The sequence below is a fragment of the Leucoraja erinacea genome, chromosome 9 (assembly GCF_028641065.1).
Source record: "Leucoraja erinacea ecotype New England chromosome 9, Leri_hhj_1, whole genome shotgun sequence".
Classification (NCBI taxonomy): domain Eukaryota; kingdom Metazoa; phylum Chordata; class Chondrichthyes; order Rajiformes; family Rajidae; genus Leucoraja; species Leucoraja erinaceus.
In genome coordinates, this window is record NC_073385.1 from 57,936,775 (window position 1) to 57,949,194 (window position 12,420).

Below are 12,420 nucleotides of genomic sequence, written 5' to 3' on the forward strand. Positions count from 1 at the left end.
ATGAGTGCAAAATAGGTGATCAGTGGTTGGCGTGGACTCAGTGGGCCGAAGGGCCGGTTTTCATGCTGCATCTCAAAACTAAAGTGGTGCAAAATAAAAGTACGGTCCCTAGTGCAACCAGGACAGTTTGTAGTCTGAAGAAGGGTCTCGACCCCAAACATTACCCATTCCTTCTCTCCAGAGATGCTGCCTGTCCCGCTGAGTTACTCCAGCAATTTGTTTCTACATTCTGGACACTTTCTGGGATTTTTGTGTATATCTTCGGTTTAAACCAGCATCTGCAGTTCCTTCTTACAGTTTGTAGTTTAGTTGGTATTTGTAGCGTTCAATCGGCTGATGATTGTTGGAATGATGTTGCTCCTAAACCTGGAGGCCATTGCTTTCAGTTTCTTATTACTTCTTTCCAATGGCAGGAGTGAAAATAGAGCATGGCCATGGTGGTGTGGATCCTTGATGTTGTTGGCTGCCTTTGAGGCAGCGCTTCCTATAGATCCCTTCGATGGTAGGGAGGTCAGTATTTATGACAGTCCGGGCAGTGTCCAGCATGTTTTGAAATCTACTTTGTTCAAGTTGCTCAACCAGGCTGTGATGCAACCAGCCAATATGCTCTCTATCGTACACCTGTAGAAATTCAAGAGCGTATTCATCGACATACCAAATCTTCTCAGGAAATAGAGGTGTCGATGAGCTTTTTGTATGATTGCATCAATGTGGCTGGGTCCAGGACAGATATCCAGAGACAAGCACACCCAGGAAATTGAATTTATTGACTCGTTCCACCTGTCGATAAAGACAGGTTTGTGGATCCTCAGCTTTCCTCATCTGGTCAACAATCAGCTGCTTGGTCTTACTGATGTTGAGAGCAAGGTTGTCGTTCTGGCATCATTCAATCTGACGATCAATCGATACTTCCATTCATCATAATCCGTAATTCGTCTAACAAGGTGAATTGAAAGATGGAGTTGGAGCTATGTCTGGCTACACTGTCTTGGCTAAAGAGCGAGTAGATCAAAAGACTGAGCACACAGCCCTGAGGCGCCCCGGTTCTTATGGTTATCGAGGAGGACGTGTTGTTGCCAATTCGTATCTATTTTTGTCTTTTGAAGAGGAAGTCAAGGATCTTGTTGCAAAAGGATACGCAAAAATCCAGTTCCCCAAGTTTCGTAAGAAATTTGGAGGGGACGATGGGGTTGAATGTTGAGCTGTAAGGGGCCTGTCGCAGTTGGGCATCACTTGCGCATCACGCAGATGGCGCGCAAAGATTTTGTACATGCCAAAATCCTGAGGTGCTGCGCGTGACCGCACATCACTGCCTACGTCACCATGCACGCGTAATGTGCGCGCGCATCACGACACGTGCGTCATGACGCGTAAATGACGCCCGTGGGACAGGCCCTGTAGTCGATGAACAACAGCCTGATATACGTGTTCATATTGTCCAAGTGTGCAGAATGCAAAGCCAGAGAGAACATATCAACGGTTGATATATTATGGCAGTAGGCAAATTGTAGTGGGTTGGCATTTACCTTACTTATCTTGGTATTATTTATTATTAATAAAATGATTTTATTGGTATTATTAGTGTTATTACTATAGCTTATTCATCTCCCACAAAGTCATTCCACTTTAATGAAACAAACAAAGCCATTGAATTCTCTCTAATATGTTCCAACCTGAAATATAAACTCTGCATTTCTCTCCAGAGACATTTCCGAATCTACTGAGCATTTACGGCAATTTCAGCACAAGTACAGCGGGCAGATTTCCCAGCATAAAGTGGCAAATTGCAGGAGGCCACAAGGGATATAACACCACAGGTTTAACTGCGGAGACAACAGCTTGCAGTTAAAGAGCGAAAGGCCAGCAGCTTTGCGTCAAAACAGCGGATCCTAAACAGAGACAGAGATCTCAGTGAACATATCACTACCGCACAGTAAATAAAAATCAAAGGCTGGTTACAATAGAGAAGGCCAGTCAACCAATCTAGTCCACCCCAGTGATATACACAAAAAGCTGGAGTAACTCAGCAGGACAGGCAGCATCTCTGGAGAGAAGGGTGACATTTTGGGTCGAGGCCCATCTTCAGACCCAACCCGAAACATCTCCCATTCCATTCTCCAGAGATGCTGCCCGTCCCGCTGAGTTACTCCAGCTTTTTGAATACATCTTTGTTTTAAACCAGCATCTACAGTTCCGTCTTACACGTTTAGTCCATATCAGTTCTCTACCAGAGCAATTCAGTAGATCCATCCCTAGAAGATGGCATTGTGACACAGTGGTAGAATTGCTGCCTTACAGCGTCAGAGATCCGGATTTGATCCTGACTACGGGTGTTGTCTGTACAGACTTTGTACGTTCACCCCGTGATCTGTGTGAGTTTTCTCCGGGAGCTCCAGTTTCCTCTCACACTCCAAAGACATACAGGTATTTAGGCTAATTGGCATAGGAAAATTGTAAATTGTCCCTAGTGTGTGCAGGATAACATTAGTGTGTGGGGATCGCTGGTTGGTGAGGGCTTGGTGGGGCAAATGGCCTGTTTCTGCGCTGTATCACTAAACGACCGAAGGGAATGCAGAAATCTGGAGCAAAAATAAAACGAACTGCTGAACGAATTTCAGCTCTTCTGTAAAATTGAAAGCAATATATCATGTATCATACATGTTACAACACAGCTGCCGTCTTAAACAATAGATAATTGAGTAACTAATATCATTAGCTGTCTGTTAAAAAATGGTGCAAGACTGCTTTGTTATAGTTCAAGAAATGCAATATGCTGGGTCCTTCGAAGCTACAACATGAAAGTGACAAGCATGCAAGATCAACAAACCACAGAGCTGAACGCCAACATACAATTGCACATTTGCACTAGAATACATTGTGCATTTTGTGGCGGCATGTCCTACTTCTTGGTTTCATACCGATCACACAATGCACAAGTATCTCCATGGGACCTGCTGTTGTACAATGCATATTACAGCAAAAGTCCTCTACCTTAGCCAAATGCATAAACATACCACATGCAACACCTTTCCTTTTCTCATGGGATGTGGGCATTGATGGCAAAGGCAGTACTTAATATCCAGCCGTCACTGCCTTTGAGGTTGATTATTTCTGGTGCTATGCTTACTTCTTGTACACTGTCTCTCGTGGTTAGTTGGTAACATTCCTGCCTGAGTCAGAAGGTCCTAGTTTAGGTTCAGTCTATTATCTCCTTCAATGCCATGCTGTGGAGGATGGCAGTGGAAAACGAGGCATCCTTTCAATGAAACAATTACATTGGGCCTAGGCTGCTTCTGCTTGATTGGCTGGATTCAAATATCCTCTGGCACCACAGGCTAGGAATAGATTGATACCCTGAACAATTGTCATTTCTTAGCTATCACCAAGTTAAAAAGCAAATAATTGCTTACTCAGTAGTCTGTGGGCTTCACTGTGCAGAGGAGGATCCCTCATGGAGAACCATCTTTCAAACCATGAAGACATAGGACTTTTTTTTTTTTTTTTTTTTTTTAAATAATAACCATCATTACTCGTTAGCTGAGAAAGAGAGCACGGTGGTTCAGAAGAGAGTTATCAGAAAGTGAAACCAGCATTTCTCTCCCCAGAAACAATGCTGGCCTTCTCAAGGGACTGAGAGTTCGAACAAAATCAATCCAGTTATAAAAGTCAAGAGATATGAGGTAAAGGATTTTTCAAATCTATCGTAGTTACTACCAGCAGTTCCACTGGAAAATAACCTTTAATTACTAGCATCAGCAACCCTATAGGTCTTTTTTGTTTATAACTTCAGGCCAATTGAGCATGTGTAAGTTAGAAGTGCAGTAGCTGTCCCAGATGAGAGCCTCAGGGGCATTGAACTCCTTCAGTGCTTGGACAATACATTATATCTCATTAGGAACGTCCAATGTATTAAATACTGATCTTTGGTCTCAACGGAGAGTTCAGCATAAATCCTTAAAATGCTAGTACTGCGAGATCAAATCTTCTATAACCGACTCCGGATGTTTACAAAAACTTACATAAAGATTCTCTTGGTAGTCTCATAGACCGTGAGACTGGGACTTGAATCACAAGCCAGGAGATTGTGGGTTAAGGCTAGTCTGCCACACAACAGATGCCACTTAGAAACAGGGATCTGCATTTCCATAGCACCATTCTTAGTCTTAAACCATAGAATATAGAACTGTAGAGCACAGGAACAGGGCCTTAGGCCTCAATGTATAGAGCAAACATGATGCCAAGCTAAACTAATCTCATCTGCCTGCATATGATCCATGCATATTCACATGCCCATCTAAAATCCTCTTGAACGCCTCTTATCTGCCCCCTCCACCAAACAAAAGCATTTTATAGCCCCATGGACTTGCTTTCTTATATCAGTGGAGAAATAACAACATAATATGTATACCCCAAGCGTCCACGTGCCACAATATGACAATGGCTACAGCATCTGTGGTACTGGACAAGGTCAAACATTGGTACGTACACTTGGGGTCACTCTCCCAATCTGGAAATGGTACCATAAATATTTACTCAACAGCCAGACTGGGGTTCAAACTGACACCTTGTTGGAAGTGCGTGAGACCATGCAGCACTTCCTCAGCCAAGTCAGAGTCATTGAATTCAAACCAACATTGTAAAAATATAGCCCAATGCCAAACTAAAAGCACCTGTAAAGGGCATGAACAACTGGGAATCACTCACTTCTGACAGAGAGGAGGAATTTCTTCTCTCAGATGTGATGAATCTCTGGAACTCGAGCCCACACAGCTTTGGGGGTCGAGTCATTGAATATATTCAAAGCATTGAATGACAGACATTTAAACTACATGGGGAATCAAGGGATATGAAAAGTGTGGGAAAGTGAAGTTGGGTCCAAGATTGGATCAGTTGTAAAATTATTGAACGATTGAACAGGGTCGGAGGACTGAACAACTTCCTCTTGCACCTTTTTTTAAATGTATGTTCTTTTTTTTTATAAGCAGATGAGTGACAGAACTGACATAGTGGAGCACTGCAACACGAGATAAGCTTCATCAGGCTGCTTATCATATTATGACTTCATCCGTCCATTGCAGTTTCAATGCATCTAGCCTGGGAGAATGGGAGGAGTCAGTCACGGGGCCAGCTCATGTTCAATTGCCGTTTCTAATTCCAATGTCCTCCAACAGTCAAATCAAGCCAAACTTGTTGACACACATGGAATGCTGTGCAATGTTTCAAGTCTACGGCTTACAAAATAGAACAAAGGAGCATTGAATAAAACGCAAAAAAAAATTCTGGGTTAATATTACACAGGAAAGAGTAAACAGGCTGCCTATTTTCTGCAGAGAAGTACAATGGTGACCTGATAGCTTTCTTTAAGATTATGAATGGTTGTCAGAGGAAGGATATTTCTATCTTGGAGTCCAAAAACGCACATAATAAACCCACTGGGGAATTCAAGATAAACAAGATTCAGACCACTGTGTCCAAGAGGAGCTGCCACTGATCGATCATACAGTTTATCCAAGCCTTCTTGAAACAACTAAATCTGCCTCTACTATAGACTCAGCACATTCCAGATCATGACAGGCTGCATGAAATATTTTCCTTCTCAACACCCTTCCTTATCTGTTTTCTTTCATTCAAGCCATACACAAGTACACAGGTCGCGCAGAGAGAAAAATATCAGAGTGTAAATTATAGTGTTACATCATTACAGTTACAGAGAAAATTGAGTAATTAAAAAAAATGCAAGGGCTACAATGTGACAAGTTGGGAGATAAGGACTACATGCTTAGCTTATGAGAGGACCGTTCGGTAGCGTAAAAACAGCAAGGAAGAAGCTGGTTTTAAATCTGATGGTACATGCTTACAGCCTTTTTTGTGTGATGAACTGTGGGAAGCAAGTTTCATATGCTTTGGATCAGAGTTGAATTCTAATGCTAGAGCTTCAGAACAAGTAGTGTTAACATCAGGTTAGAATAACTCAAGCCAAAGTGCTGGAATAACTTCGCACATTGTATTTTCTTGTTAAAACAGCATTTGTAGTTCCTGTGTCTACAAATAATAACCACAATACGTATGATGTGTTGCAATGATGGAGATTGCCGAGTCTCGTTGAAACGTGCAACCAAATCACTGTATGTTCCATACGCGTTAGTTGGGGGGGGGGGGGGGGGGGGGGGGTGAAGGGAGTCACTGTTCGGTCTCCCAGTGCCCCGTGGAGCCAATACAGTATAGCGACCCCCCTCCCCTTTGCAAGCGTAGCCGTTACCCTACATATTTTGTGCATGTTAGTACATTTGTTGTGGGAGGGGTTGTAATGCAAGCCGTTAGCGGGGCTGGAGTGAATAATTGCAGAACCAAACTGCACACATTCCATCCCGTTGTGAACTAGAAGTAGTCTCCTCAAGATGAAGCTTTGCGCCACTGCTCGTCCTAAATCTGCAAATCTCCGACTTTACCATTAAAAACAGCACGTTAGAACAGATATTATCACCAGTCCGCCGAGTGTTCCTGCTGCACTGTCGGGACTTTTCCTTTTTGCATTGCAACGCAGGAAACCACTTCCTCCACCCTCCCCAAAGAAATCTCAATACCACGCTCAAGGCAGCCACCCACACACGGTGTCGAAACACGTTGTGTTTCTCCCTGTCCGTGCCGGGGGCGGCGAGTGAAGTGCCAGGCTGGTTTTTAATAGTGATCCGGCAGCTTAAGTGCGGCAGTGTCGAATGCACCGGGTAACTTAGGAGGCATGCACATCCCCAAGAGTCCAAATCGGCACTCAGAACCAAAGCTCAGAACTGAGGCCAACTCATCAGGTGAAGAAATCACGCTGAAACCACCTGGAAACGTGGCCGTGTTCTCTGACACGGTGGTGTCAAGTTGCATTTTAGGCGAAGACTTCAAAACATTATTTAAAGAGATGTTGGTGTACAATACACAATCTTACCAAAAATATCCAGACAGGCTGCTGCTCAAGCATCAATGCATTTTTTTAACTTTTTGTTCCCTCCAGGAATCTATGAAGGTATGGGGGTTTTATGGACGATGATACCTGTGCAGTGTTCTCGTCCCAAAAGCATGTAGCAGATAGCAATCTTCCCTCAAGGCTGAAAAAATAGTTTGGAAATGCAGCACGTCCCCAACAACTCGCTGCTGCGCTGCATCCGCTCTTACCATCGCAATGCTGTGGTGAGCTTGCATTTGGCAGGCTGAGTCATAGAGTTTACCTCATCGAGGGCTGAGCGAACATTGTTGCACATTCTCGCGGGGGAGGGCGGTCTGACAATTGCACATCTTCTGTGCACAAAACAATCTAGGCTCTCCGTCCTCCGTTCCCCGCCTCCTCCACCCCCTTTCCCCAATACTTTGCAAGCTGCTCAATGCAGAAATAACCGCAAATTCCCCACATATAGAAAACAAATGCTTTGTGATATTCCACGACTACTTCCTGCTGCCGTCAGAAAATGGCACAAGGCCCTTTTAAATCCCGTAAACATGCCGGGACTTTCCGCTCAGTGACTTACTTACACGGGTTCAGTTGAAGTAAATTCGCAAGGGCCAATTTAGAGGGTCAATCAAACTCAGGACAAAGTGTTAAATGCGAAGCTACCCGGATTTACTAATTAAATTTCAGGTCATATTTTTTAAGATAAAACGTCATTTCAAAAAAGTACTCAAAGCACAGAATTTATGCAACGCGAACCTTTGCAAACAACCTTTGAATTAACCAGCTAATTTTAAGAAATGAAACTAACTGGGTGTGGGGGAAGATATTATAAATGTATCTATGACGGTAGATTGAGTAACTATTTCACCAACGCCAGCCACCCTGGCATCCCCCAATCCAAACAATTCCAACTTGTGCCTGCAGACTCGAGTCACCTGCTCACGTCAGTTTCAGTCCGCGTACACTAGCGACAGAAAATCGCTCGACTCGACCCACGCAAGGAAAATTGGCAACATTTTTGCAGGCTCAGTGTCCACATTCGAAAATAAAGTTAAAAAAAACATAAAGCTTCCGCCAACTTACACATTCGCAGGCGCCAGTAATCCCTGCAAATCGCCAGAAGTTTCTCAATCCAGAACTTTGCCTGTAAAGGGTGTCCGTTCACTTCCTAGTTAAGAAACTGCGACTTATTAAAAGTTATGCGGTGACGTCAAAGCAGGACCCAAGCTGCAGGGGAACAACAGTCTCAATCTCCAGATTTCATTTCTTGTTCCCTTTTATTTCATGCATCATTTCTTTTTGCTCTGCGACTGCACGACAGCACCCTCCCCGCGCCACTAAAAATAAAGAACTATTTTCTGAACAGTGCATTGGCCCACGCAGCCTTGTCTCGAGGGAGCCGCAGTTGCTATTTCACAACTTGGACCTGCCCACGATTTCATTACGGCTGACTTGGTAAACTTGTTGCTTTGGGCAGGGATTAGCCCGTGACCAGTTTTTGAGCGTTGTTTTTTATATTGCACGGTTACACTTTAAATCGCGGTGTTTTAAGTTGCACGGTGTTCGTTACATTTCGTGTTTGCACATTTGCGAATTGTGGAAAGATCTGTGGTTTGGTTGGGATGAATAACCTGGATCGGGTGGAAGAAACCAACACAATTATGTGTAATCTTCCAGTTTTTATAATCGTGTCGATGTAATACTCTTACAGGCACTCTCTCTGCTGTGTTGAGGAAGCACACTGATGGTGATGTTTCTTCATCGCTTGGAGGTCTGCCCGTTCATCACCGGATCCTTATCTTTAACTTTTCAATTATATCACGCTTCGTTTTGCTTCCAGATAGTCCGAGGGCATGTGAGAATTGTGAGTGGGAGTTGCACTTCTATTGTAACATATTTGCACACACGTGACACACACTAATGGCGTTTTTTCATGTCAAGTACATTTATTTTGTAACCGAAAGTTCACAGCCACAAGTTATCATTTGATCCACCAGGGTGGTAATACCCTAACCAGTAAGATATTTTGTCAGTTTTGTGTACCTCATTAGGGGCTGTCGTCAATAGCTTTTTACACACGAATAACTGACTATTCGGTCCAACTCGTCCATGCCGACCAAGATCTAAACTAGTGTGATTTTCCCCAATTTGGCCATATCCCTTTCCTATCCATGTGTCTTTTAAATGTTGTTATTGTACTTGCCTCAACTACTTCCTCTGGTAGCTCGTTCCATATGCCCACTACCCTCTGTGTGTAAAAGTTACCCCACAAGTTCCTATTAAATCTTTCCCCTCGCTCCTTAAACCTAAGCCCTCTAGTTCTTGACACTTCTACCCAGGGAAAAAAATATTCCATGCATTCGCCCTATCTATTGTCTATTCCCTTCATGATTTTATACACCTCAACAAGATCACCCCCTCAGCCTCCAGCACTTCAAGGAATAACGTCCTAGTCTGTCCAACCTTAGTCTGTCCAACGTCTCCCTCTAGCTCAGGTCCTCAAGATGTGACAATATCCTTGTATATCTTCTTTGCGCTCTACACAGCTTAATGCCATTTTTTGGCTAGCTGGGTGAGCACAACTGAATACAATACTTCCAAGCATAGCCTTACCAATGTCTTTTACAACTGTAACATAATGTCCAGCCTTCCTTACCCAATTCCCTGACTGTAGGCCAATGTGCAAAAGTCTTCTTCAACATCCTATCTACCAGTGAAACTTTCATCAGGGAACTATTTACTTGTACTCCCAAATCTCTCTGGTTTACAACACAGCCCATGGCCCTGTTGTTCAGTAAATGTCCTGCCCTGGTTTGACTTCTAATTATGCAACACCTTACACTTATTTTAATTAAACTCTAATAGCCACTCCCCAGCCCACTTGCCCAGCTTATTAAGTTCCTCTTGCAATTCTTGTCAACCCACTTCACTGTTTATAACAACTTTTTTAAAGCATCATCTTACTAAGCATACTTTTTACATTCTCATCCAAATTGTTGATATAAATGACAAAGAGCAATGGGTCCAGCACTGATCCCTGAGACCCCACGAGTCACAGGCCTCCAGTCAAAAATAACCTTTCACTGCTATCTGCTGTACTCTGTTATCTAGCTCTGCCTGGTTTGGTATTGGCCTAACCTTCCAGAACAGCCTACCATGCAGAACCATATCAAAGGCCTTGCTGAAGTCCATACTGACAATTTGCACGGTCCTGCCCTAACAACTTTCTCGGTTACATATAAAAACGCAATCACATTAATGAGACACTATCTCCCATGCACAAAATCATGCTAACTATCACTAATCAACCCATAATTCCAATAAATGGGTAAAAAATTATGTGATAGCTACATCCTGAACAATTAAAAGGAATCCTTCAAATTGGAAAGTAGAGTGTCATTGCTAATTGTATGACCTATTAGTTTCTCCATACTGAATTTGTGGAAATACGACAAACCCACCAGGACATGTTAAGGCCTATTAGACAATACGCTAAACACCACTAGCTTTCAGCTGTGCCAGGATCCAGACTTTTTCCATATGATCCAGGGTCTCAGGGTAGGAAAATCTAGAACTAGATAGGGGGTATAGGTTTCAGTGAGAGGGGAAAGGTTCACTAGGAACCTGGGGTGCAACTTTTTCCAACAGAGGGTAGTGGGTATATGGAAGGAGATGCCAAAAACAGCAGTTAAGGCAGGTACAAAAACAACACATGAAAAACATTTGAACAGGTACATGAATAAGAAGGGTTGAGAGATACGGGCCAGGCGCAGGCTAATTGGATGGGGCATCCAGGTCAGCATGAACAAGTTAGGCTGAAAGGTCCATTTCTCTGCTCCTATATGACTCAATGAAGCCAGCCACTCTTATCAAGTCAGAGAGAGAACCTGGTTTTATATCTCCAGCTTTAATAAGCAATCAACTTGCAGTTCCAAGTAATGTAAATGCAACTTTACCCAACTCATGTAATCCCCCCTCCTCCCCTCCCCCTCACCCACTCTGCCCCCATCATTTTCATGGACTTCTATCACAAATGTTTGCAGATTTATCGTTCATTCCTAGAGGCTGAGGATATCTTCCAAATTTGACAGAGTTTTTGATTTAATGGGAACAGCAATGAGACTGGGAGATGGGTTCCTGTGGAAAAGGAAGGTTGCATGCTAAGTGAAAGAGAGTTAACATGCTGTTATAATTGCTCTCATAATTGTGCAGCCTTCAATCAGGTCATCCCCTCAGACTCATTCACTCCAAGCAAAACAAACTCAGCCTATCCAGCCTCCTCACAACTGAAATGTTTCATCCCATGCAACATCTTGGTCAATCTCCTCTGCATCCTTACCAGTGCAATCACCAACATGTAGTGGCTAGAAATGCACACCGTACTCCAACTGATGTTTAGCTAAGTTGCACATAACTCCCCAGCTTTTATATTCAGTTCCCTGGCTATCCTAACAGCTTTCATCATCATTTTATCTACCAGTGCTGCCACCTTCAGGGATCCTTAGATTTGTATTCCAAATCCCTCGGTTCCTCAATACTTCGTAAGGCACTTCCATTCATGTTTGTCCTACTTTAATTGGTCCTCCCAAAATGCATCACATTGTACTAAGCAGGATTAAGTTTCATCTACCTTTGTTTTACCATTTCATCGATATCTTCCGTGCCAAGAGGCAGGGAGATGAAAAGTCATGGGACAGAGGAGACACCATGGGAAAGGGATGACTTGTATCGGGTGGAAAGATGCAATGTCATGGAAAACAGATGGGTTGTTGTGGAACAAGGAAATAAAAAACATCGGGAAGGCTGGCTTGCAAGTCTCTCAGCAGGAGAGATTACTGCCATCATAAGGCATATTTGATCAACTGGTCTTGTTCTACCCATTGTTTTTCTTTGTATAGCACTGACCCAGTCTGCATTCCGGACTATAACAACTTACTATTTATCGGTTTAGCAGAACTTGCAATTCAATATTTGGCCACAGCCTCTTTTTACTTTCTGTCCCCCCCCACCCACCTTACGGACTACATAGATAAAATATAGATGTTTGAGGAAAAAATGTTATGCTCAAATGGTGGTTGGTATCTGGAATGGAGTGGGGGCAGAAAAACTCATGACATTCACAAAGCACTTGAAATACGTTGGCATAAAGACCACAAGCTGAGTGCTGGAAAATGGAATTAACATAGGCATGTAGTGTTTTCCCCTGACTCTCAGTCAGAGGAAGGGTCTCGACCCGAAACGTCACCTATTCCTTTTCTCCAGAGATGCTGCCTGACCCGCTGAGTTACTCCAGCTTTTTGCATCAATCTTCAGTTTGAACAAGCACCTGCAGTTCCTTCCGACATATACTTGATAGCCAGCACAGACATAGTGGGCTGAAGGGCCTCTTTGCACACTGCATGGCTCCAGCTCCAGGATGATCCAAAGACTAAAAATATGGGGCCACGATGCACTGGGTCCGGAAGGTAAAGGGGTGTGATAAT

The 12,420-nt window shown here is 43.4% G+C and overlaps 2 protein-coding genes across 4 annotated transcripts in view; one reads left to right on the forward strand and one right to left on the reverse strand.

The window, feature by feature from the left end:
- mideasb (mitotic deacetylase associated SANT domain protein b) overlaps positions 1-8,273 on the reverse strand; it is a 58,096-nt gene extending 49,823 nt beyond the window's left edge. The window contains exon 1 of one of the 3 annotated variants that reach the window (XM_055640879.1): positions 8,021-8,273. The gene's annotated coding sequence lies outside the window, so the exon portion shown is untranslated. Of the gene's footprint in view, positions 1-6,937; positions 7,966-8,020 lie in introns of those variants that run through there. The other 2 variants (XM_055640881.1, XM_055640880.1) reach the window with 2 other exon arrangements.
- Positions 8,274-8,301: 28 nt separating this feature from the next.
- Positions 8,302-12,420, forward strand: part of ptgr2 (prostaglandin reductase 2) — a 58,024-nt gene continuing 53,905 nt past the window's right edge. Inside the window, exon 1 of the mRNA XM_055640887.1 lies at positions 8,302-8,392. The gene's annotated coding sequence lies outside the window, so the exon portion shown is untranslated. The remainder of the gene's footprint in view (positions 8,393-12,420) is intronic.